The sequence below is a fragment of the Saccopteryx leptura genome, unplaced genomic scaffold (assembly GCF_036850995.1).
Source record: "Saccopteryx leptura isolate mSacLep1 unplaced genomic scaffold, mSacLep1_pri_phased_curated manual_scaffold_25, whole genome shotgun sequence".
NCBI classification, from domain to species: domain Eukaryota; kingdom Metazoa; phylum Chordata; class Mammalia; order Chiroptera; family Emballonuridae; genus Saccopteryx; species Saccopteryx leptura.
The window spans coordinates 412,198-439,130 of record NW_027095707.1 but is presented as its reverse complement, the minus strand read 5'-3'; the positions used below and the strand labels follow the sequence as shown (position 1 = coordinate 439,130).

The window sequence follows — 26,933 nt, the reverse complement described above, 5'->3', positions numbered from 1 at the left end:
GGCCCCTCATCCCCAGGCGGCTCACCTTGGCGCACACCATGGAGACGTGAAGGGCGCGCCAGGCACACAGCAGCTCTCAGCTCCAGGACAGCACCTGCGTGTGTGGAGGGGGAATTGTAACACGAAACCCGTGGCAGCCATGACCCACCGAGCCCGCTCACCCGCTGTCAGGCCTCCAGCTACCCATGGGCGCCGCCATTTTGGCTGAGCGCAGTGCGTGACGCTCCACCGCGCCACGGGGGCAAAGGTCAGCGCACCGTGGACAAGATCAAATCGGAGCCGGCGCAGCTGCGACTCTGCGGTGGGGGGCGGGGCCCTAGGGCGAAGTGGGGGCGGGGCCGGGCGGACCCACGCTCTGGTGCTCATTTCTGCACCTCTTCGCCGGCCACCCCTGGAGCCGCGGTTCGGGGCGGAATGAGCGTGAGGTTTCACCCGAAGAGCTTGTCCCGGTGTCCTGAGGACAGCAACGTGCCCCTCGCCACACTCCCGGGCCTCCCCTTGGAGCGTTTTCTTAGTCTTTACACATTCAGCTACTTGAGTTGTCTCCAAATATTTTTTCTGCAATGTCGATATTAAAGCCCTAACGATACACGGAAACAAGCTCACAAAAACTGTCAAGATGCCATTTAAGAAAAAAAGATCATCTACTTATATTCACACAGTAAAAATATACAAAAAATCATTTCAAGTGTTAGCAGTAGTTATCTTTGGAAAGTATGATGATGTGTAATTTCTTTTGGTTTGTAATTTTTTTCTCCTTGTAGTCTCTGTATTCTCTTTAATGAACATATCTAGTATTACGTATTTCTCATAACTTACTTTGCTTTTTAGGCCATATTTAATTTACTTTTAAAACTTTCTATTACAGTTTACTTTCAGTAGTTTTTTCAAATAATTGTCTTTATAGCAAACTCCTGGATTTATCCACAGTGAAGAACAAACACGTTTTGGTTTAAACTTCACCCAATTTTTCAACGAGGCGCTATGCAAAAGGGAGGGGCTTCACCCTGCCCTGGGCTGGGTCAGAACCTCAGGGACACCATGGGGCCTTGATGCTCAGACCAGGGCACTAACACCGTCATTGGTCTCCACTGACGACTACAGTGAGGGGGAAAGTACCAACACTGGATGTCTTATTTCAGAATTCAACACTGTAATGGGGAAAAAAAACCTCAAAACACAAAATTTAGGCTCCAGGTTCTGGAGTTGTGCCCTGGTGGGACAATCTGTACACTTGAGCCTCAGTTCTATTTTCTATAAAATGGTTTTGTTGCTGATACCATGTCATAGAACTGTCAGTAGAAGTAGTTGTCATTGGTTCTGTTAGGCTGATCATGTGAAATCGCCAACACTTGGCCTTTTTAAATCTACATCATCCACCCTGATGTTGCAGCGGCTGTGGTTTCCAAGGGAGGAAGGACAACACTAGCATCTATGTGGAGGGCAAATGCACACACCGGTGGAGGGCGAGTTGCCCAACATCGCACTGGGAGAGGAAAAGGGACCAAGAAACTCATCTTGGCTTCAGTCTGTACATTCTGCATGATCAAGATTTCTTTGACCACTTGAAGATGGGTCCTCAAAAAAACCATTAATAGAAGAACAGTGTCTTTCACTTTACTAGAAATGTTTTATTTCTAATTTATTAACTGTGGCCTCCAGCTGTTCTGCATACTGGGTAAGGGGGCGGAACAGGGATGAGATATTCTCCAATCACAGTAGTTTCCAACTGTGAGACCTTCCACCTTTTCCTGAAGGAGGCTTTTAAACTGATAGTATTTCATTATCCAGTTTTATAATTTTGTTTTAGAGAGACATCCCCATGTTTCATTCTCCACACCCACTATCCATTGTTGAGGCACAGAATGGAGTAGGTTCAGTGGGCTAGGTCCCAAGCTAGTATTACTGACTTTAGCTTTGGGGTGCTGAGATAATCATCTCCCGACTCCTGATAGACCCAATTACAAACATCCTGTGCCACACTGGGACCTGTGGGAAGAAGCCGCAAGTCCAGGACTTGGAGTAGATGGATATGGAAATGGGCCTCACATGTACCAGCAACACTTCACTTCCTGACTCTGACACGGCACTAGATCTGGACACAAAAGAGGGCTGATACTGCATTACACAGGGAACAGGGAGCCTGGATGGGGAGGGCAGAAAAGCTAAGGTAAGAACTGTAACAGGAGCACTTAAAGGGGCCTGACACCCTTGGGTGGTAGAATGAAGGTGAAGCTGACATCAGAGACTGTCCTGATGGAGAAGTGCCTGCTGGAGAGGGCCAAGGACAGGCAGAAGGAGGCTGGGGCATACAGCAGCATGTGGGAGCTGAGGGGTGAGAGGTGGAAAGTCACCACAACCAGGATCAAGGACTTCTTGGCTCATATCTGCAGCCCTGACTTGTCAGTGCTTGTAACACTGAACTCTGAATTAGTTTTACTGATGTCTTAGGAACTCATGATAGGTTTATAAGCCAAAATTATATTTTTACTAGTGATTCAGAAAAAAAGAAATTTTCTTCCCTGGGCTAACTCACATCTGAGGAACTAGGGAGAGCTACAACAATATCAGACTTACATTTGCACAGATTTCTTTTTTATTTTCGGTGGTAGAGACAGTCAGAGAGAGAGACAGACAGGCAGGAAGGGAGAGAGATGAGAAACATCAATTCTTCCTTGTGGCTCCTTAGTTGTTCATTGATTTCTCATATATGCCTTGATCGGGGGGCTACAACAGACCGAGTTACCCCTTGCTCGAGCCAGCGACCTTGGGATCAAGCTGGTGAGCCTTGTTCAAACCAGATGAGCCTGCGCTCAAGCTGGTGACCTCGGGGTCTCAAACCTGGGTCCTCTGTGTCCCAGTGCGGCGCTCTATCCATTGCACCACTGCCCAGTCAGGCTCACACAGATTTCTAACACCAACCCTGCTAGGTTCTGTCTCAGTAAAACTAAGATATTACAGGCCCTGGCTGGTTGGCTCAGTGGTAGAGCATCAGCCTGGCATGCAGGAGTCCCGGGTTTGATTCCTGGCCAAGGCACACAGGAGAAGCACCCATCTGCTTCTCCACCTCTCCCCCTCTTCTTCCTCTTTGTCTCTCTATTCCACTCCCGCAGCCAAGGCTCCACTGGAGCAAAGTTTGCCCGGGCGCTGAGCATAGCTCTGTGGCCTCTGCCTCAGGTGCTAGAATGGCTCTGGTTGCAGCAGAGCGATGCCCCAAGATGGGCAGAGCATCGCACCCTGGTGGGCATGCCGGGTGGATCCCGGTTGGGTGCATGCAGGAGTCTGTCTGACTGCCTCCCCGTTTCCATCTTCGGAAAAATACAAAAAAAAAAAAAAAAAAAACCAAACTAAGATATTACAGATATTGCTTAATACACCATTAAGAGAAATGTATCCTTTTGAAAATCTGTTGAAAGCTACAAACCTTTTCCACAGAAGGAACAGCACACAATTTTCAGGAATTCAATGATTGAACCTTAACTTTACATAATGGGTAGACCCCAAATAAAGAACCCTCGGTTAGTAGGGAACCAGTTGAGCTTCCCTGTTTCAGATTTCAGGAATAGCTAGAATAAGTTTTCAAAGGAACTGATTGCCCTGGACAGTTGGCTCAGCTCAGCAGTAGAGCATCAGCCCAGCGTGTGGAAGTCCGGGTTTGATTCCCAGTTAGGGCACACAGGAGAAGCACCTATCTTCTTTTCCACCCTTCCCCATCTCCTTTCTCTCTTTCTCTTCCCCTCCTGCAGCCAAGGCTCCATTAGAGCAAAGCTGTCCCGAATGCTGAGGACGGCTCCATGGCACCCGCCTCAAGTGCTAGAATGGCTCCATCCCCAAAGGAGCAACGCCCCAGATGGGCAAGGCATTGCCCCTGGTAGATCTAATGCCGAGTAGATCCTGGTGGGGCACATGGGGGAGTCTGACTGCCTCCCAGCTTCTAACTTCAGAAAAAAAATTTTTTTAAATAAATAAATAATAGGGACTGATTGATATTCAACAATCCTAAGACAGGTCTCCAGTGCCTGAACTTGGGACCCAGAAATATTCTAGTGGATTTCCCACTGTGTTGGAGAAGCACCAGGGTAGCTTCCATGGCCTGGATGGAGAAAATAACAGGTTTGTGGTTTTCAAGGTGAACCAACATCTTAAAATTTGTTTTACTTAATGATACAGGAAGAGATGAGCTTGCAGTGCTTGAGGATTACAAATTCTTTTTAAGTTTCAGAAGGGAAAACATTTTCCCAAATTTATTAGCAGAAGACCAGGTTTCCAGAGTGCCAGTGTGGCACACGGCCTGTTCTGCACGTCCAGAGGCTCACAGAACCCAAGGGGCAATGCCCCAGACACCAAGGAAGCCGCAGGTGTCCTCGCACTTCAGAAAAGGGGCCAAGGGGCCTGCATTCAAGGACGGGTTCCAGGACACAGGGCTCACTTTCCAAGTCTGGCAACAGCAATGAAAGGGACACAGAGAGCTCCTGATCACCACCTTGAGGCCAAGTTTTCCTGTAACCACAAAACAGAAAGGCCCCAAGGCCTCAGCTGAGATTCACAGAGCTAGTGACACAGCTGGAACTGGGTTCTGAGGCTCAGTGAGGTCACCTTGGTGAGGGCTAGTGCAGGTCAGGACTTCAGCTGGAGAAAAGACAGGGAAGGGCCTCAAATTCTGGCTCGAATGGCAGCAGGGGGGCCCATGTCAGGAGCAGTGCAGGGAAGTGAAGGGCTGGCACCGAGGGCCTAGGGGGTGAGCCTGCTGCCCTGAGAGTGTGGGAAGTAGAGAGGCAGCACTGAGGGCAGCGGCTCCCTCTCGGCTCACTGCCCACACAGGTCTGCTGCTCTGGGCCCGTCCTCACCTACAGAATGGGACAGTGATGGAGGCACTTTGGAGCTACTACAAGGACAGTTAGCTCAGTTTCCCAGTAACAGCCTGAAGAATGGGTCTTCTTTCAGGGCCCAGCATGCACCCCTCCCTCAGAAGACACTGGTCCTCTTGGAGGAAACATGAACATTAGGGCCAGAGAGGAGCCACCTGTTACTCTCATTTGTGCATTCATTTGTTTCACAAACATTTATTAAAGCGCCCACAGTGTACCAGGCCCTGGGGTGACAGGGAACACACAGCCCCTGCTCTCAAGGAGCTAACCATCTGGGGAGGGGCATATGTGTGACCAGGTAAGTCACGATGCACATGGTCATGCTGTGGGAGGTGTACACAACGTGCTGTGGGGTGTAGGACACAGAAGAGCGAGCAGGGTGGGGTTGGGACGGGCTTCACGGTCAGTCAATAAATAGACTTGCCCACATGGGCATTCACTGAATGAGCTGCATCAAACCACTGATGCTGGGCTTGCCAGGAAGGCCTGTCTGCTTCCTAGGGCCCCTTCCCTACCCCTCTTCTGGAGACCCATGTGCCCAACTGCAGTGATAGAGGGCACCCCTCTGCTCCAGAAACAGATGAAAGAGACCCCACTGCAGGGGTCACCCACGGTGCTGAGACAGAGCTCTTGTCTGCACCTGACACCAGGGCTGCTACACCCCCAACAGCCTCTCTCCCCACTGCTCAGGAAACACCAGGCCCTGTCTTTGCCTTTCTACCTTCTCACATAGGCAGGGCACCAGCCCTCTCAGATGCCAACCCCAGGTGGACACCCCTCAGACCAGCTGCAACTCACAGCTGGCTCACCAGCTCGATGAGCTGCTGAACGTTCTTGTTGGTGTTGGACAGGCCATTCCTGATGTTCTCCAGCAGGCACCTCTCCAACTCAAAAATGGCTTCACTGTACCCCAAGCTCATGGCAGCCATGGGAGGCACTCCATTCCAAAGGCCAGGGATGTGCCATACGTGCTGCTTCTCTGGGTCACAAAAGGCCAGGTATGCTAGCGTCCGGAGGCCCTCTCCCTGTCTGTCCACCTGGGCAGCAGCTCTGCTCACATCAGCAGGGTGCTCCAGCAGCGGACTCCTCTCCCAAGGCTTCGGGCCGGGGACAGACATGTCGTGAAGGTTCTGGTACACAAACTGGTAGTTAGGCACGTGCCCCATTTTCTCCAGCCTCAGAACAGCATGCACCACAGCAGGTGGAATGTCCCTTGTTTCAGCTAAACTGACCACAATGACGTTGCTCAGCCCCATCATCAGAGTGGCCAGGGAGACCTCCAGCTCAAAGCGCTCCCCAGCCGTGGCCGGGGCGCCTCCTATTAAACCCCCTGAGTCTATCACCAGGATGTGGTCACAGCCCAGGTCCTGGCTGAAGGACTCAGCCACTGTAACAAGTTGCATAAAGGCCCCCCAAGGACCACGACCCCTCCCTGTGGCAAACCGAAGCCCAAACATGGTATTGAGGAGAGTGGACTTCCCTGTAGCAGGCACGCCCAACGCCGACACCACCACCAGCCATGACCTTCTCTCCAGGTGCGCATGTAGCTCCTTCAAGAGCCCTGTGACCCAGCGCAGAGGGGTGCTCAGCGTGTTTCCATTGATCAGCTCCAGGGGCAGCCCCTGGACCAGCAGTTCCAAGGCCAAGCCTGGGAAGTGGGCAAAGCGCCTCTGGCCTGCTGGCAGCTTCCCTGCCTCCACAAGGCAGCTCTCTGCCTCATAAAACTGCCCCATCCCCCGCAGGAAGTGCTCCACCCCCAGGGGTTCCGGCCAGAGCGGCTCACGGAGGTCCCCAGCCCCAAGCTGCTTCAGTCTCAGGGTCAGAACTGCCTCCTGGAGACTGTCTCAGCCTTGGTTGGGCCACCTAGGCCAGCCCCCACTCCATCCACCTCAGGAGATACTACCTCTCGCCTAAGGAGGGGCAGCTGATGCCCGCGATGAACTCCTGCATGCCCCCTGCAGGGTCGTGGCTGCTCTGCTGTGTGCGAAGTTCCAGCAGCCGGTGGCTCAGCTCTGCCCGGTGCTTGTCCGGAGGGTCCACCGCCCACTGCACCTGGCACAGCTCCTTCTCCACCCGGGCTGCCTTTCTCCACGGCTCCCCCTGCAGTCTCAGCTCGTCCCGCCCGTAGGCGTCTGAGTCTTTGATGTTCCTGGTGATCCGCTCCATCCGGTCCTTCGCCCGCTGACACTCCTCACAGTCCTCGTCGACCTTCAGCCCCAGCTTGCGGGCTGCGTGGGCCATGTCCTCCACCGACACCCTCCTGCAGGGGGACCGGGCCACGTGTGCCACAATGGAGTGGACCCTGCACGTGAAATGCACCCCGTCTGTGCTGCTGACCTTCACAAACACATGTGAGTGGTCCATTTTCAGCACGGGGATCAGCCTGTTCAGGAACCGCAGGTTGGAGTTGCGTTTCCCACGGTAGGGACTCAGGATGAAGTAGTACTTGGTGGCTGACCCCTTCATAGAGGACAGCAGTTTGTACTCCTTCTTACTGATGTTGTCAGTCAGGATGAACACGGCCGAGGAGACTTCTGTCAAGAGCTTAAACTGCAGCCAGTGAGACCCAATGTCGCCTCTGAGGTTCAGAAAGGCCACGGGCTCAGAGAAGAGGTCCAGGTCCTCCCTGCCACTGGGTAGGAACCAGGAAATCTCCACCAGCCCATCTGCAATCTCCCGAGAACTGGCGTCCAGGCTCATATTCCAATGCCAGAAGCAGTCTCGCTGCCCGTGGCCCGGGGTGAGCACGGCATTGAGCAGCTGGGACTTGGAGTTGCTGCTGACCTCCATGCTCACGAAGGCAAAGGCGGGGGCCCGGGGAACGCCTCCTCCGTGAGGCTGCCCACGCCCCTTGGGGGCTGTGACCATCATGTCCACACAGTACCCCGCATGGCCCACAGCAGGATGGTGTGGGCATAGTTCTCCGAGTCTGGCAGAATGAGCGGGAGTGCGAACTGGCAGAGAGACATCCTCAGCATGATTTCTTGCTGCAGGAAACTGTCAGAGGAAAGCAGCAGGGCACAGAGGAGGTCCAAGGGATTCACGGGCGTGTCAGGGGTGGGCAGCTCCGAGAAGGAGTAGATGTCCGCGGAGATGTCATCAGCGGTGTCCCAGTAGATGACCTCCTCCTCCATCTGGCTCTCCTTCTCCACAGGCCGGGTGTCTGGGAGCACATCCAGCACCATGGTGGTGTTCCTGGCCTCGGCATTGAGGGCCTGCAGCTTCCGGAGGAAGTTCCAGGGCAAGTCTTTTGGAGCCTGCGGAGCCCAGTTCCTCGTACTGTCACTGCTGATCTGCAGGGCATCCTGGAGGCCGAGTTTCTGGACCTGGTGTGTCTCTAGCCCCAGAAGCAACAGCATTTCCTGAAGTCGGCTCCTCTCCACTGTAGAGGGAAATGAAGACATAAGTGCTCACCATGCAGAGCGGGGGCCAGGGTGGAAGCAGAGAGGAAACACCAGCATGAGGGTGGGGTGGCCTCCTTCAGAGAGCAGAGTGCAGGATCCCTGGGCCACCTGAGACCAAGACACACATAAATCACACCACCCAGGTTGTTCTGAACACAGGCAGGCACGTGGACATCAGAGAAGGACAGGACACCAGGGGCCTCAGACAGAAGTCTGCGCATCTGTTTCTCTTGCAGCCTACGGGCTCCAGCACTGAGCCCAAATTAACTGGCTGGACTGAGTGCACCACGACGTGCGGGCAGCCCGTTCTCCCCCCCACCCCCACCCCTGCATGCATCTGTGCTTCTCCCTGCACTCGGTCTGGCAGTGGGTCTCCTCACACTGTAACTGGCTGGAGTGAGTGCACCCCGAGGTGCGGGCAGCCCGTTCTCCCCCACCCCCACCCCCGCGTGCATCTGTGCTTCTCCCTGCACTCGGTCTGGCAGTGGGTCCCCTCACACTGTAACTGGCTGGAGTGAGTGCACCACGACATGTGGGCAGCCCGTTCTCCCCCCCACCCCTGCGTGCATCTGTGCTTCTCCCTGCACTCGGTCTGGCAGTGGGTCCCTCACACTGTAACTGGCTGGAGTGAGTGCACCACGACGTGCAGGCAGCCCGTTCTCCCCCCCCACCCCCACCCCTGCGGGCATCTGTGCTTCTCCCTGCACTCGGTCTGGCAGTGGGTCCCCTCACACTGTAACTGGCTGGAGTGAGTGCACCCTGAGGTGCGGGCAGCCCGTTCTCCCCCCCAACCCCCACCCCCGCATACATCTGTGCTTCTCCCTGCACTCGGTCTGGCAGTGGGTCCCCTCACTGTAACCGGTCTGCCACAGGTGACACCATCACTGATTCACTATGATTTTCTTGTTCCTGTTCTTTCCTCTTTACAAAATAATTAGAGAATATTTAAACAAAACAGGGAATTATTATTAGAGTGCTGCAAACCATAGCTAAACTATTTTGCAAGTCTGAAGCCAATAATATGGATCTAAATCTTTATTGTATTCAAGTCTTTGTTAGAGATTATCATAATTCTGCTCTTATTTGTTCTCACCTTACATCACCCATTCTGATCCGGCCTCTTACAAACACTGCATGCTCACAACAGTCATGCCAAGGGTTTCGGCCACTTCCCTGTCTTGGACATGGCCTCTTACCAGTTTTCATATTACATATAACTAGTACACTTTTAATGATAATAAGTCAACAAAATGAACACGATTCCTGCTGCTCTCCTGGATTCTCTCTGCTCCTTTCTCCAAAGAGGAAGTGGCCCCTGTAATGCTACCCTAGGTGCTCCTGGGAACTACGGGGGCAGTTTCCTCAGAAGCACAGGACGGTTTAGGCCCAGGCCCTGGTAACCAGTAGCAGTCACAGCACTGGGGCACATCTGTCTCACTTCCCCGCAGGGTCCACCAGCTGCCTACTGTCTGCATGGACTCAGCAGGTTCTCGGGCTTGTGGCTGCAGCACGACCAGGAGCTGGTGAACTTGCTGCAGGAACAGCACTTGTAGGGAGAGACACTGAAGAAGAAACTCTCCATACGTGTTACTCAGGTTTCTCAGTATTGGCAAAATGAAACCAGGGATATTTTCTTCTGAGATCAGATGAGATCGGGCGCGTTCAGGGTGGTATGGCCGTAGACCAGGGATATTTTCTTATCAGACAGGGAACAACTGTCTCTACAGTATTTCTGAAGCAGCACGGTAGTTAAGTGCCGCAGGGAAAAGCCAGAGCAGAAAGCCTGTTACATACACACTCATGCCCAGTGCATGACTCTCCACAGGCCTGTATATGAAACCAGCACACCATAAGTGGTTCCCAAACCAGGCTGTGCTTTAGAATCACTTTGAAAAGGATATGTTAAAAATAACACCCAGAGATTCCAACTCTGTTACTCTATACTGTAATAGCTTCTAGGGGTTTGCTTTTTCTGGCAATATTATTAATATGTAAGTTGATATAAAGAGTTAGTGGCTCTGGTCAGTTGGCTCAGTAGTCAAGTATCAGCCCGGCATGTGGAAATCCCAGGTTTGATTCCCAGTCAGAGCACACAAAAGAGGCAGCCATCTGCTTCTCCATCCCCTCCCTCTCACCTCTCTCTCTCTTCTCCACCCCTCTTACAGACATGGCTAGATTAGAGCAAGATGGCCCCTCCACCTCAGGCACTAAAAAATGGCTCTAGTTGCCCCAGATAGGCAGAGCACTGCCCCCTGGGGGGTCTGCTGGGTGGATCCCTGTCAGGGTGCATGCGGGAGTCTGTCTCTACCTCCTCTCCTCTCACTAAAATTAAAAAAAAAAGTTAGTGGACTAGACATGATTTTGATGCAGCCAGGTGTGGGGACCACCAGCATGGATGCTATCTTTCTTCAACAGGACAGGAAGTTGTAGCAGTGACAAGAAACAAGACAGAAAACACATACCTGTTGGAAAGTCACTGTCCTGAGCCTCATTCGGACCATCTACAAAAGCAAAGGAAAACAAGTGTCAATCAAGCCAGATGCCTGGGACTCACACCAGTTTAAGCTGAACTCAGAATCCTCTCTGCTACTTATTGAGACAGAGTACTCCCAATTTTTCAAAATATACAACTACAGTTATTTTTAAAATTTTATTTAATGATTTACTGAGAGAGAGGAAGAGAAAGAGAAAGAGAGACAGAAACATTGATCAGTTCCTGTATGTGCCCTGACCAAGGATGGAACCTGCAACCCTTGTGCATCATGACGATGTTCCAACCAACAGAGCTATCAGCCATGACACACCAATTCGTTTTCACTGTGCCTGTTCCCTCTCTCTTTCCCCACCCCAATCCAACACCAAGCCCTGTGGTCTCCACCTCCATACTGAAGCTCGCAGTCATCTCCTTCCATTTCCCTCCATTCCAGATCTGGAAGAAAAACATACACACGGTCTCAGCAGCAAGTTAGAACTATCATCTGTCCCAGCAATTCCACCTTTGGTAGATTCCTCCAAAAGATTGACTACAAGGTCTCAAAGATATATCTGCACACCCACGTTCACATTGTTATTCACCACAGCTAAAACACAGAAACAACCTGAATGTCCACCAGCGAACAAATGGACAGATAAAATGTGGTCTGTACGTTTTATGGCATGTTATTCAGCCTCTAAATGGAACAAGGTTCTACAAAATGCTGCAGCACAGACAAACCCTGTGCTGAGAGAAATAAGCCAGTCACCGAAAGACAAGCATGGTACGAGTCCATGTACAGGACATATCCAGAGAAGTCAAATCATAAACACAGAAAGTATAATGGTGAGTGCCATGGGCTGGGGGAGAGGAGAATGGACGTTATAATTGAATAGGATAAAATTTCTATTGACAAGATGAGTCAAGTTGTGGGATGGACAGTGTTGATGGCTGCACAACAAAGTGAATGTATTTCTTCACTAAACTGAATACTTAGAAATGGTTAAGATAGTAAACATTATTTTATGGTATTTTAACAAAAAAGGAAAAAACTTTGGGGAAGAAGAACATTTTATAGTGAGTAATTCTGTGCCATTTAGTAAAGTCACAAAGTTGTGCGGTCCCTACTTCTTATCCATCTAGCTCCACAACATTTCCATCACTGGAAAGTAAACTGTGTTCCCATTAAGCAGCTTGCTTCACCTCTCCTCCCCACCCCTGCAGCAACCTCCATCCCCAGTTCCCAGCAGCTGCAACATTTTACACACCTACCAACCATGCACAAATTTCTCCACATCCTGGCGAACATTTCTCTTGTTTTTGGTAGTAAGCATTACATAGGGTATGAAATAGTATCTCATTGAATAAATATTTAATAAAACATAGCAAAAAGGGCCTGACCAGGCAGTGGCACAGTGGATAGAGCATCGGACTGGGATGCAGAAGGACCCAGGTTCGAGACCCCAAGGTCATCAGCTTGAGCGTGGGCTCATCTGACTTGAGCAAAAAGCTCACCAGCTTGGACCCAAGGTCGCTGGCTCGAGCAAGGGGTTACTCAGTCTGCTGAAGGCCTATGGTCAAGGCACATATGAGAAAGCAATCAATGAACAACTAAGGTGTCACAACAAAAAACTGATGATTGATGCTTCTCATCTCCCTCCATTCCTGTCTGTCTGTCCCTGTCTATCCCTCTCTCTGACTCTCTCTCTCTGTCCCTGTAAAAAAACAACCCATAGCAAAAAGTGATTAACACAAACTTATTTGTGTATTTTGTGGGGTTATTTTTGTATAACACTATTAATATCCAATAGAACACATTCATTTGGTGAAGTACCAGGTTAATGAAATTCACCTTGAAAATGAATCAATAAGAGAAAGATATCTGGAGTGTGGCCAAACCTTAAAGCTGAAGTCTAGAGGAGCTGCTACAGCCCCACCCCACAATCTCCATAGGAGCAAAAACCGCTTCTGGGGACCATGACCAGAAAGACCAGAAGCCCCAGTCTAATCAGGACAGTTCCACTTTATACCTGTTGTCCCAACAAGACATGTCTTTCCCTCTCAGAAGTGCTTAGAGCTTAGGAACTACTCAGTCACCCTGGACACATCTTGGGTAAGCAGACATAACATGTTGAAATGGAGTGTGTCCAGGTGAGCAGTGCGATCATCGCCTGTTTTAAAACTAAATCCCACTTTGAATATTAAGGGAAGTTTAAAAGACACCTAGCCCCTTGGTTGGCAAACTGCGGCTCACGAGCCACATGCGGCTCCTTGGCCCCTTGATTGTGGCTCTTCCACAAAATACCACATGTGGACGGTACCTCGATAAGGAATGTACCTACCTATATAGTTTAAGTTTATAAAATTTGGCTCTCAAAAGAAATTTCAATTGTTGTACTGTTGATATTTGACTCTGTTGACTAATGAGTTTGCCGACCACAGACCTAGCCTGACCTGTGGTGGTGCAGTGGATAAAGCATCGATCTGGAATGCTGAGATCACTGGTTTGAAACCCCTGGCTTGCCTGGTCAAGGCACATATGGGAGTTAATGCTTACTTCCTGACCCCTCCCCCAAAATGAATAATAAAAAAAAGACACCTAGACGGGATATTCTTGTAAAAGGAAAATCAAAGCCTTATGTGGATTTACTTTCAAGGTCCATGTTCCCCAGGCCAGGCTGAGGCTGGAATCCAGAACCCCAAGGGGATAGAAGAAAGGTATCTGCTTTGCTGGGAGCCCAAGTCTAACTTTACCTGCAATGGCCACAGCTGCTTGTCTCTCAGATGCTTTTATTTCAGGGGCCACTTCTCCCAAATCTGATTGTCTGTAATAATTTCAGAAGAACGTTACAATTAAAACAATGAAATATGGCTCAGCAGTAGAGCGTCAGCCTGGCGTGCAGGAGTCCTGGGTTCGATTCCCAGCCAGGGCACACAGGAGAAGCACCCATCTGCTTCTCCACCCCTCCCCCTCTCCTTCCTCTCTGTCTCTCTCTTCCCTTCCCGCAGCCAAGGCTCCATTGGAGCAAAAGATGGCCCGTGTGCTGGGGATGGCTCCGTGGCCTCTGCCTCAGGTGCTAGAATGGCTCTGGATGCAACAGAGTGACGCCCCAGATGGGCAGAGCATCGCCCCCTGGTGGGCGTGCCGGGTGGATCCCGGTCAGGGGCATGCAGGGGTCTGTTTGACTGCCTCCCCATTTCCAGCTTCGGAAAAATGAAAAAAACAAACAAAAAAAAACAAACAAAAGCAATGAAATAACACTTTTTTTCCTTCCCAGTTGGCTGCATATCAAAATCTCTTGGATGAGCCTATGAAAACTACCAATCCTGATCACACCCCAGATCCTCAAAACAAGAATCTCAGAGGTCCTGAGTCTGGACCGGGGCACCACTGCTTCTGAAAGTGCCCTTGGTGGTTCTGATGTGCAGCCACATTGAGAAAGCATCGGTCTAGAAGAACCAGCAATCCCAGACACTATGAGCCAGAGCATAAACACAGCCACTCAGAAAAACATAAAAGTATACATACCCTCTGACCAGTAATTCCACTTCTACCCTAAGGAAATAATTAAAATTAAGATTTAGTTACAAAGATGTTGGTGCAAGTTTTATATAGCATAGCAAAAAACTGGACACTTTTAAAAATCAAATCCAATAACAGGAAATTCAGGTACAGTCTTAGTCTACAACCATTACAGAACAGTCTACGTGGATCTTGCTTTGTAGCCAAAAGCATGCCGATAGGACGTTGTGGAATGGTGTTAGTGGGGAAGTCAGGTTAGAGTGTGCACAGTGTGAGGACGATTTGATAAAACTGACCCTATTTATCTACAGGTCGACTCAGAGGGTGTTCATCAGAAGTAGACAATATGGGCAGGGAGGGATGGTCCTGAATTCTTCTAAGTACGTTTGATAAGTATGGTCCACTTTAGAATCAACTATTTTTAGGTATGTCATAGGAACGAGTAAATGAGCAAGCTGGTCAGGAGCCAAGGTGCCACCCTGCAGCAAGGACACACAGATAAGGAGTGGAGGAAGCCGGACAAAGCACTCACAGTGCTGCACTGGGACTGGAGGTCCAAGTGTGAACTCGTGATCTCTGCACACATGCTCATGTCCATGTGTGCATGCGTGTTTGTGTATGCACGCATGAATTTCCAGGCCTGCTCCACTGAAAGGGCCGGAGTAGCAATGAGCACACCAAACACCCTTTAATATCACCCCACACTAAAACACACCGGTCTCTGTGGAGAAATGCCTGATACCAGGCCTGGTCAGGAAAAGAACTGGATGAGGCTAAGCATCTGACTTCAGAAAATACAAACTCCTTAAAAAAGTGCTGGGGCATGTCAGAGCACACAGCAACCAGCCCGAAGGGATTCCCACTGTCATGTTTGGGACACTTTGAGCATGAACATAATTAAATACAACATTTAATTAAAAGCTATTGAAAAACAGGAATTAATGAGTGTATACACCAGGCAGAAGAACAAACGGGGTGGGGGTACAGGGGCAGAGGACTCTCACCCTAAGGAGCGCTGCTGTGGGGCTGTGGCCACCAGCAGAGCACTGCATGCCACCACCACCATCAGGAAACGCCCAGCAGTCCTGGATAGAAATGCTGACGGGAAACAAGGTCTTCACCAAGTCTTAAAATGTTTCCTCATAGATCGCTTACCATGAGGTTTCAGTATGGTAGAATAGAACCCAGCAATTACACTTCACTGGGTGCTCAAACCAGTGACAATGGGTGCCCCTACTGTGGTCCCCTATGGAAGGACTCAGCATTACCTGAGCTGAATTCTGGCTAAGAATGTAGAACCTGGATCTAATCGTGTGGACAAATCCAAAATGAAATTTCATGCTAGATGGGAAGAAAATTGTATTTTCCAATAGTATGAAGGTCATAATAGACAACCAAGAAAAAACTGAAGAACTATTCCAGATTAAGGGTGCTGAAGGGACAAGAAAACAAAACGCAATGCCTAACCCTAGACTGGATCTTGAAGTTAAGGAACAAATTATATGGTCAACTGACCAAATTGAAACCTGTGTGTTGTCAATGTTGAATTTACTGATTTTTGACAACTATACTGTGCTTATGCAAAAATATCTCTATTCTTAGGAAAGAGACACTGAAGGATTCTTAGGAAAGAGACGCTTAAGAAAAATTTACATCCATTTGTATTTATATGTGTGCGTGTGTGTGTACACAGACAGTAAGAGAGAGAGATAAATGAGAACAGTAAAAAATGTCAAGAATAAGACACTCTGGATAAGGGGAATTTTTATACTTGTCATTTATCTCTAAGCAGAAAATATTTCTAAATAAAAAGTTTAGAGATGGGAAGATGGCAGCAGAGTAGGCAGATGCACAGACGCCCAGCTCTCACCACCAAACTGAAATACAAATCAATTTAGGAAAAATCAGCGTGAAAAACCAACTCTGGTCTACAAGAACAGCTCTCAAAACCAAGGAGCAAAGAAGAAGCCACAACAAACCTGGTAGAGAGCACCTGAATCTCCCCTGCTTACAGGAACGGAAGGGAGGGGGAGGCTGAGAGCCCAAAGGGGATCTTACCCCAGGGAAAAGAGCAGAAAATACTGCTCACAGCCACTTGCCTGGCTACCAGGGAGTGAGGTGTGTTGAAAAGACCAGCTTATCTCCCAAGTGGAAAGGACAGGGAGAGGGACAGACTGTGAGGGACTAAGGAATGCAGGAAATGAACTAAAAAAGCTGACTCATCCATGCTGGAGGCGGCCATAGCTGGGGGAGGGACTGAACCTTCCACAAAAGTTTAAAACATTAATAGTGGGTAGTTTATTTCTGTGTAGTGTATCAGTTTATGTGGTCTTATTTTAATTCATTTAAATAAAAGCATGTTCTTATTTAATAAAACCACAAGGCCTGTGAAATGATGCTATGAGTGGGGGGTCGGGGCCAAGATAAAACACGCATGCCCACCAGAGACCTGATGACCTGGTGCCCCTGGGAACCAGTGCCTCCTCGGAGAATAGCAATGCAGCTCCACTTAATTCACCAGCAAAACAGATGCTTAGTGTTCATCCAGTCCAGGCTCCCAGAGAAAGTTTCAGGACCAATGCTTGTTATTCCAGCATGTTCCTGGGGTCTCACCCTCTGCCCCCTCTGAGAAGAGTGACAGTAACCACAGTGGGCACTGTGCTCATGGTTGCTTCAGCCCTTCACATTCAGAGCACTGAGTAACTGAATTCACCTGAACCCACTGCAGATAAAAATGGGAGTTGACAGTCTTCTCTTCACTCTCCCCAGAGAACATATACAGATACTACTTTTGTAACAAGGATAAAAAGCAACCTCACCAAAAGAAAACAACTGAACCAGTTAAAAATAGTTCCCCAAAGATAAAAATGCTGGCCTGGTGGCTCCAGGCCCACAGGGGACAGAGGACATTTACACCCCAAGGCAGGATACTCTCCAGCTACATCCCAGAGCTCCCAGGACTGAGCTGAACTTCAACCCTCTCTTTCCCACACAAGAAAGCAGGGGGACAAGTGACATTATCACAGGGATAACTCCAAGTTTGTGCCAATCTATAAGAATAAACATAGGCCCTAGCTGGTTGGCTCAGTGGTAGAGCATCGGCCTGGTGTGCAGGAGTCCCAGGTTTGATTCCCAGCCAGGGCACACAGGAGAAGCACCCATCTGCTTCTCCACCCCTCCCCCTCTCCTTCCTCTCTCTCTCTCTCTTCCCCTCCCGCAGCCAAGGCTCCATTGGAGCAAAGTTGGCCCAGGTGCTGAGGATGGCTCTGTGACTTCTGCCTCAGGCACTAGAATGGCTCTGATTGTGGCAGAGCATTGCCCCCTGGTGGGCGTGCTGGGTGGATCCCAGTCGGATGCATGTGGGAGCCTGTCTGACTGCCTCCCCGTTTCCAACTTCAGAAAAAATACAAAAAAAAAAAAAGAATAATCATAAAATTCTGCACTTCACACTTGTGGACAAGCTCACACCTGATGGAATCCCTGTGCTGGATCTGGGAGAACCACCCCTACAGGAGAGCACAGCAACAAAACCTCAGCTCTGTCCACTGCTTTTAATGAACAACTCTGCTTTTAAATCACGAGGTTGAAACCACAACCTCCACTGGGATATTTGGAGACTGGGGTCTTTAGGGGGATTGTTAGTGTCAAATGAGGTCATAAGGGGGCCATGATCTGATGGGATTGGTATTCAATCAGAGGAGGAGCAATCCTGGGGGTTCTTCTCTGCCTGCAGACTCAGAAGAAGGTATGCACCTACAAACCAGGAACGGGGCCTCAGGAGAAGCTGAATTGACCTGCACCATAATCTGGGACTTCTAGGCTCCAGAACCGAGAAATAAACGTCTGTTGTTAAGTTCCCCAGTCGGGGTACACTGTTGGTCGCAGCGACCTGAGTTGACCGATGAACACTCCAAACTACCCCACAGGTGGAAATATAAGAAACAACATGACACACAATGACATAGAACCCTTCATGGCAAGTTCCAAATATCGAATAGCGAAATAAAAAGCTCACAAGAACAGGAACACAGAGAACACACAAACAAACCCACCCGAAACAGAGAGGCTAATAACAAGAACAGTGCCACAATACATTTGTCCAATGAGCACACGCCCTGGGAACAAGGGTGAGCTTTGCACCCAGAAAGCCATAGGCACAGGAAGGCTTTTGAGCCAAACAAAAGACTGCCGAGGACACCTGCAGCACTTCAAGGGCACACTCACACTGGAATCAAAAGTAACACTGACCAATATAATAGTAAGTGAATGGGCAGACCAATGAAAGAAAATGGCAAAACTATTAACTTATATGTATGCATATGCACATAAAAGCAAACACAGAAATAAAGAAAGATAACTGTAAACCAGAAATCAAAAACAAAGAAGAGCTATAAATAAATTAGGAAAAAATTAAAATAGTAAAAGAATGAGATGATTCATTGCATACATGAATGAGAAAAATAGGGAAATAAATAAGCAAGGAAAATAATTAATGAAACCTACTCAAAGAATTGACAACTCAGTATTGAAGAACACAGTGAAGAAATGAAGACATGCTCCAAGGTATGTATGTACCAGCCAAATCTGAGAACATACATCCAAACTAAAAGTGACACAGAAGAAAGTGACAAAACTAACAAAATCTCTCAACTCCATCACTGAGTGCATCGCCCAATGGAAAAGGAGAACAGAATGAAGCAAAACATTACTTCCTTTCCATTAAACATTACCTCCATGTCTGTAATACAGCAGTTAAGTAAAGTAAAAATATCATAGCTTTGAATCTTCATTGGCCTCTCCTTCCTGCCTCCGATGAGGAAACAAAGGCAGTGTTTCTTCTCTGCACCATCTTCTTCTGAGCAAAGAACATGAGATCATCAACATACTGAATTGTCATGTAATAAAATCATTTTCAGACATTGATCCTGTAGGAAACCTTAACTGCTTATGGTCGTAATCACATACTGATGCCAAGAGACTGTAAGACACGACCCCTTTAAAATGTGTTATTCTCAAGATCTCCGCTAGAGAGCACCAAAAAAAAAAGGTTTTATTAAATTTCTTAGGCAGCCTTCACTCAGCCAGGAATCCCGAAGACACACTGAATTACAGCAGAACTGAGACCATGACAACTTCTCAGTGGGAGAGAATGGAGGACCCTGACACAGGACGTCTCTTTCCTAACAGGACTAGGAAAAGAATGACCTCGGAAATGACACAGCCCTGTCATGTAAGCTGTCGCTCTCCCCAGAGAACAGGCATCCTTTCCCAAGAGTCCATAGTCCTAGGAACCAAGCAAACAGCCCATCTCGGCGTGATGCCACTCTTGTGATAGACAATCTCAGTCCCCTGAATTAGGAGAACAGGAGACACCCGGAGCACGCGAAGATGACGGCATGGGATTCTGTGAAGTACAGCAAAACTCGGCTACTTGGCGGCACAGGAGTGCTCCCGTGGGGCGCATGCGCACTCCTTACTCTGACGATGCACTAAGTGGCCTGTGCATCTCAGTGTACAGAGTGCGGTCCCGTTGCACAGGAATGGGGTCTTTGTGGGCAGACAAGCGGGTGCTACCCCGTGCCTGGGCCTTTGACCAAATGGAAACAAGGGCATGCACATGTGGGGGGGGGCTGGTAACATGAAGGCCCTGCGGGACCCCCACAACTTCTTCTGTATTCACCCTGTTCACCAAAACCCACTGCCAGGGTCCAGCCCTGGGGGGAATCCAGAGTTCCCACAGGAAGAGACGGCATCGGCACAAATCAAGTGAGAGAGCCGAATTCTTTTCTTTCTCTTTATTCTCTTGTTAGTATTTACTGCCAGGCATCTCTGCCAAATGCTAGTACAGCTTCTTTTTTATACACACACCAAGTTACAATTACATGGTATTAATCATTGCTTCTGTTTCACTATCTTTACATGTTTCCAGATAACAGTTAATTTATATCTATAAACTACAAATCAGGTGGCAAATCACTCAAAGTACAACTATAAAATAACTTGAATAGTGATAACAACAGCGGTAAAAGCTTTTAAAGGATTAGTACTAACTAATAACTCAACTTTACTGTTGTTGTGAGTCAAGGGGCAGAGAGAGATTAACAGATGAAATCATTAAGGATTAGCAAAGGACCACCGCTTGCTCAGGAAAATGGCCTTGAGTTTATGCAGTGTCCTAATTTTTCTCACAAGATTTCAAAAGGCTTGCCCATTAAGAAATTGACATAACATTAAGAGTAACTTTTACTTAAAGATATATAGAGTGCACTCGCAAGATAGCTTAGTAGCAACACAATTTCAGAAGACATTTATTGCTATTGCTTCTGTGGATCCCCCCACATTCCTCTCATTATCTGAAGAAAAAATCTTGGAAAGTACACAAACCTCATGAGGGTGTCTCACTGAGAAAGCCCAGCAACTGCCTTCAGTCATAAAACAAGTCTCTTAGCAAAACATTCTTTTCTTGCCGACTGTGTTCCCATCCCAGGCCATGCAATGGGCCATTCCATTACACCTTACCTAAGATTCTATAGTCTACTCAAATTTTATTTATTTACTATATTCACACACTAGTTAAGTTCTAACTATATTCTTCTCAGAGTGTTCCACCATCTGCAGGTCAGGTAAGCAAGAAGAAAGGAAAGTTTCTTTACTCTATCACATGAAAAGGCTAGGGAGGAAAAATTATGAATTAAGTGAAGGCCGAAAAGTGCTCTGTGCACAGCCTCTGCCTCCTACCCATTCACAAATCACAATCTATTCTTTCTAACATGATTAATAAGAAGAAATTCTCCTACAAACTTAACCATTTACAAGGGATATCATAGCCAGCCTCTTATGTTTATGAGCCCAGTTCAAGGGGCTTACAGGCTTTTCTGTGGAACTCACACCCTCTGTCTCATTTCCAAAGAAATTACTACGAATCTACAGGGAAAGCATGGTACTATTATCCCTGTGCCATAAATAATAGCACACACCCAGAAAAGGGGGGATATAAGGCCAGATTAATTCAAAAAGTCAAAGGCGCAAGTATCGTTGTGCCTTTCCTTTGCGGTGACTTTGTCAACCCACAGCCATTGGTCTTCACTGCGGTGAATTTGTCAACCAGCAGCCGTTGGTCTTCTCTGCTGTGACTTTGTCAATCAGCAGTTTTTGATCTTCTTCTGCTGTGACCTTGTCAGCCAGCAGTTGTGGGTCTTCTCCTGCTGTGACCTTGTCAGCCAGCAGTTGTGGGTCTTCTCCTGCTGTGACCTTGTCAGCCAGCAGTTGTGGGTCTTCTCCTGCTGTGACCTTGTCAGCCAGCAGTTGTTGATCGGCTCCTGACAACCCACCTCCCCAAACCCACGGGCTAGCACCTCCTTCGTAGAAGGCTCAGAGTCTCTTCCCTCGACCTCCACATTCAAGTTGTTTTACCAATGAACCCCGGGAAATGAAAACAGTGTTGCCTCATAACTAACCTCACCAACAATAAAAAGAATAAAAAATTACTCTTTACTCATACACGATGCCCTTAGACAAAAAAATACCTACTCAAGCAATGGTCAAAATTTGTAATCATGGCAAAAATGCTCCCAAATATGAATGCAGCGGAAAAAAATAATATTCTGGTACAGCATCACTCAACCACTCAACACGTCTCTCTCTTCAGGGACCGAACCACAACTACTCCATCTTCTCAGGCCTTTCCCTTTCCTTGCAAAGACAGAAAACTACAACTGTGAAGAAGTGACACCCAGTAAGACATAAAGGCAGCAATGAAGACACTTTTTATTTGATGTGTACATTCTCCTCCCAACAACAGCACTCAGGCAGTGATGGTGTGAGAATTAAGAGGCTCGTTTCATGAACCTCCCGGCCTCCTTGCTGGTCAGGTCCTGTCTGCTCCCTTCCTCGGACCTCCGGACCCTTTGTGGTGACACAAACGGCTCCCACCCACACGACCTGGGTCACTGTTCCCACGCAGCTCTAAAAATAACTCCTTCCCTCTTACCGCGGCCCCAGGACGGTGCAGGACGGGGCAACTGAGGCAGAGGTGAGGCAGGAGCCTCTCCGGGATGCACCCTCTCGGACCTCCCACCGCCTTGGATGCTGAGTCCCCATCCCACCTGATCACGTCCTCGTGCCCGCCCCGCCCCATGAGAACCTGAAGGACTGGACATTAGACTCACCTGCGACCCAGCGCGCTCCGCTCTGCGCTCTCGGCCTTTCCCACAAACAAAAGGGAACACCCCCAACCAAAAACCTCCCAGGTCCCATGTCCCACCCACCTCCCTCCAAACCTTTCTTTCAGGTTGGACCTCCTCAGGCCCACATCCGGCACAGAGGACTCTGCTCTCTCTCATTTCACGCCAATCCTCCCATCCGCCATAACCCCCCTGCCTGAGCGCCCGCTCCCCAAACCTCTTCCCCGAGCTCCTTGCTCAGCACCTCTCATGCACCCCTCTTCCCAGTCTCCCCAGAGGACAGTCCCATCCGTCTCCGACCATGAGCCCAGCTCCCTCCCTTCTCAGCCTTGGCACCTCTCACCCCGACCTGCTCGGACCATGGCCGTGTTCTCGCCTCCTTAACGACCCTCCCCTGGTGCGGCCTAGGCTCTTCCTCCCTCTTCCCGGGGCTGCAGCTCCTTGTCCCTCCGTTTCCCCGCCACCTGTCACAGACTTCCTGCCTTCTCCTCAGCTGCTCGCGCTGCAGGTCACGGTCCCCTCCCTCAGTTTCCATTGCCAAGACCTCCCGCTCAGCCTCGCTGTCCAGAGTCCCGCCTCTCCCGACTCCTGCCACGCAACCGATGTGTAGATGCGTCCACGCTGCGTGCCCGGATGCGTGCCGTCGAGGGGAGAGGGAAACTCGGGAGGGGCGGTGGTCCAGAGGCACACCACAACGAGACCTCAGCTGAGGAGGGCTGCCTTGCCACAACATCCCGGGGGTGTGGAGAGCATCCAACAGCCAGGAGAACAGGAAACTTTCCCCAAAGTTACTCTGCAACCGGCTGGAGAGGCAACTGTTTCTTTAAGGGTTTTTACATTCAGAGCCCTGCTCAGGGACGTCCTTCAACCTACCAAAACTTTAACAGTCAGTAACTAGTGTCGATACCAGCACAGACATAGACACCAGCGTATGACCGCACAAGACACACACGATTTCTTGTGGCTCATGGCTTAGATGACAAATTGAGCAATAAAAAGTTAAAAATGCCACTTTAGGTTCAGGCAACTGCTATGCAGCAAAACAACAGAATGCTATCCAGAACAGTCAAGGATGATCTGGGAGCACCTTTCTTGGAAAAATCAGCCTGGAGACCAAGACCTAAAGTGCAGAAACTAAATCACGGTGGCTGGCTGCATGTAGCACTGTCCTGTCCACCCTACATGACATGCTCGCTCACAAGTCAAGTCAGGTACAAGAAGCAACCAATGGGAATGCCAAGAAACAACTACAGGCAACAACGACTGGTTGTTTCTCTGTGTCTCCCCCAATACACTATCTCTAAATTCAATAAATGAAATATAAGCAACAATACAACTTTCCATACTGCACCATTGCTCTGCTGTCCCCTTAAGGACTGACAGTCTTTCTGCCTCACTTTCTCCTCTCGTCAGCATTCACACAGGTCCTGTACATGCACAATTGCCACCTGGGAAGCTGCTCAGGTGCACTGTGCTGCCTCAGCAACTGTCGACCGGACCATCTGAAGCAGTGAGCAGTGTATGACAAGCGACCTGACTGGACACTACTGTCCTGGGTGTTCCCTGACTGCCAGCAGCACAAGTGCCCCATGGGTCAGATGGGCAGATCCAAAAACCCCTGACTGTGGGGGGAACAGCATACCTGAAACCTCACCCCAATGAAACCCTTGTAGGCAACTGTCCTTCCCTCATAATTCAATCCTTCCTACTGGTGCTACAATGGAACTAATAACCGACATGCTTCATCTTTCACTTTCCACAACCCACCATCTACAGACCTGCTTCTTACCATGTTGAATGAGTGCCCAATGGAGTATCTCTCAGATGACCCTGAGGGGACACAATATTACTTACAAAAAGCTCCTCACTCTCGGAACACCGTGCCTCCAGACTGTACCTCACAGAACATAATAAAAATACTGTTACCAATTTATCAGTATGTGAACCTGGGACTCTTTGAAGACCCAGCATCAAAAAGCTGAGGTCACTGGATTGGAGAAACGCTCATTCAGCTTGAGTATATGGTGATGAGCTTCAGCATGGCATCATGTACAGGAATCCATGTTCTCTGGATGGAGCCCTTCCTCTGACACAGTCACGGACACCACAGAGGGAAGTTGCATTGGCCGTTCCAAACTATTTTGCAAATCAGCAGCACAGGTGCAAGGAATTTTCTCTTAAGTGCTATTAATTCCCTATTTCCCCACTAGAGGCAGCAAAATAATGTATCCTTTCCCATTGACCTCTATTCAAGTGATATTCCCCAAATGCAGAATGCATGGCAGCATGCATCAGAGGGCAACAAGGGATCCCACACTTGAAGAAGAGAGGATCCCAAGCCAATGGGTCTCATTCATCAGACTAACAGGAGAAGGCATGACACAAAACAGTCAGCACAGCGAAAGTGAGAACCACACGGGCTCAATGGAGGCTCTGGGGAGCACTGCGAGCACCAACAGAGGACCCAGAGCTTTGAAACTAAAAGTCTTGCCAGGACATGCTCCTGGCCACAAAGATCAAGACATAAAAACAGGGTGACCCACGCTGATAAGAAACCCTTCATGCTAGGTTGCATACATCACAATGTAAAAATAGAAGGTCACGTGAACTGAACTCTATGAAAGCCTCAGATAGACTCACACCAAAAAATACAGCACACACTGAAAAAACTGCCCTATGCACTGTAGCCCAGGAAGAATAGACTCTGGAGAAAGGTCTCACATCTATGTACAAGATGTCAGCAGCACAATAAACTCAGAGAGATGAAGAACAAAGGATACATCCCTCAGCATCAGCTGAATCAGACACAGTGGAAAGACACACACCACTGCCTAATAAGGTATTGAGGGAACAAAAAAGGAAGGCAATTGAAATTATTAAATAAGTAACTAACTAACCTAATAAGGAACTTAAGGGAAAACAAAGGTACAAATAAAGGGAAAAACTAATCAATAGAAAACAAGAAAGTACAAAAATAAATGAAGAATAACTACATGAACAAATAAGGGAGCCAACTAAAAGAAGTGTTACTTGCAAACAACCACCTATAGGAAGCCAAGGTGAAGAACTGAGACAGAGATCATGGTCAGAAAGACCCAGAGTCCCAGCAAACTCTGCTGTTCCATACCAGAAAAGGAAACAGAGTGACCCAAAGCAGTCCTTCCCTTTTCCAAAAGAGTATTTCCACATCAGCCCTACAGCAGTTTCCTAAAGTAGCAATGTCACAGCAATCAATCTCTCATAGCCCAGTGTTCCTACCTGGGATAAAGAAACAGTTGCTATTGTTCTCTTGAGAATCTTTTCCATTCTCATAGCTGCAGTATAGATCATACATGGAATCAGAAAGTACAAGCTGACACCATAATCACTTATTCACTATGTGGGAAATTTCATGGACTTCTAATTATTCAGACAAAACAATAACTGCCAACAACAGAATTTCTTTGAAATAGCTCTATTCTCAAAAGGGCACTGGAAAAGCTTCCTTTGTTCAAGTGCCCTCCTCTCATGCATTTTACTCAAGATCCACAATATCAGGCAGCAGAGGTCAGAGCGTGAGAAGGGATCACACTGTCAAGGACCACACAGCCCTGTCAGGGGACTTTTGATTGATGTCAGTAGTTACAAAGCAATGACCTCAGAAAGTTCACAGCCCAATCACTTAACCTGTTCTTTCCAACCAGACAGTTTGTCAACTATCACTTCCATTTTGAGTGTTAGAAATGAATGAAAGGGGACCAGCGTTGCATGGCGCCACTCTTTTTTTACATAGACAGAGAGACCGAGAGAGGGATAGACGTTGGCAAGTAGAAAGGGAAACAAATAGGAAGCATCTATTCTTTGTTGAGACACCTTACCTGTTCATTGATTGCTTTCTCATATCTGCCATTAAGGGAGGGGACCTACAGTACAGCGAGGAACCTGCTGCTCAAGTCAGGAACCTTGACCTTTAGGACAGTGACCCTTGGGATCAATCCAATGACCACAGAGTCATGTCGATGATCCCACATTCAAACCACAGAGCCCAAAGTACAGCTAAGGAACTTGCGTGCAAGCTGCATAAGCCAGTGCTCAGGCCAGGGATCTCAGGATCTCATCCCAGGGTCCTCTGCCTCTCAGTCTCATGATGTATCCAATTTGCCACCACGTGGACAGGAGATAACAGTCTTTATATACAGGGTTGGGTGATCTGGGAGACACGTCCTGCGACCATGTCACTGGATCAAGAGGGGGATAGGAAAGCATGCTCGCTGGGAAAACATCAGTGACACATTATGACCACATCCTTTGACTGTGAGGGGAGACAGTACAGAAAGGCAGAATACTGGATGTTGCCACAGGACCTCAGTCCTGCAGTTCTGAGGGATTACAGAGAACATGGAGGTCTGACCCAGGAGCTGACACAAATTCACCCTTAGAGGCTAATCTGCCCTAGGACATGAGCACTAGGACTAGGGAGCACATACATTCAGAGGCACTGGC

The 26,933-nt window shown here is 48.6% G+C and overlaps 1 pseudogene; it reads right to left on the bottom strand.

The window, feature by feature from the left end:
• Positions 1-5,322: 5,322 nt before the first annotated feature.
• Positions 5,323-14,296, bottom strand: LOC136386958 (up-regulator of cell proliferation-like; annotated as a pseudogene).
• Between the last annotated feature and the right edge of the window lie 12,637 nt (positions 14,297-26,933).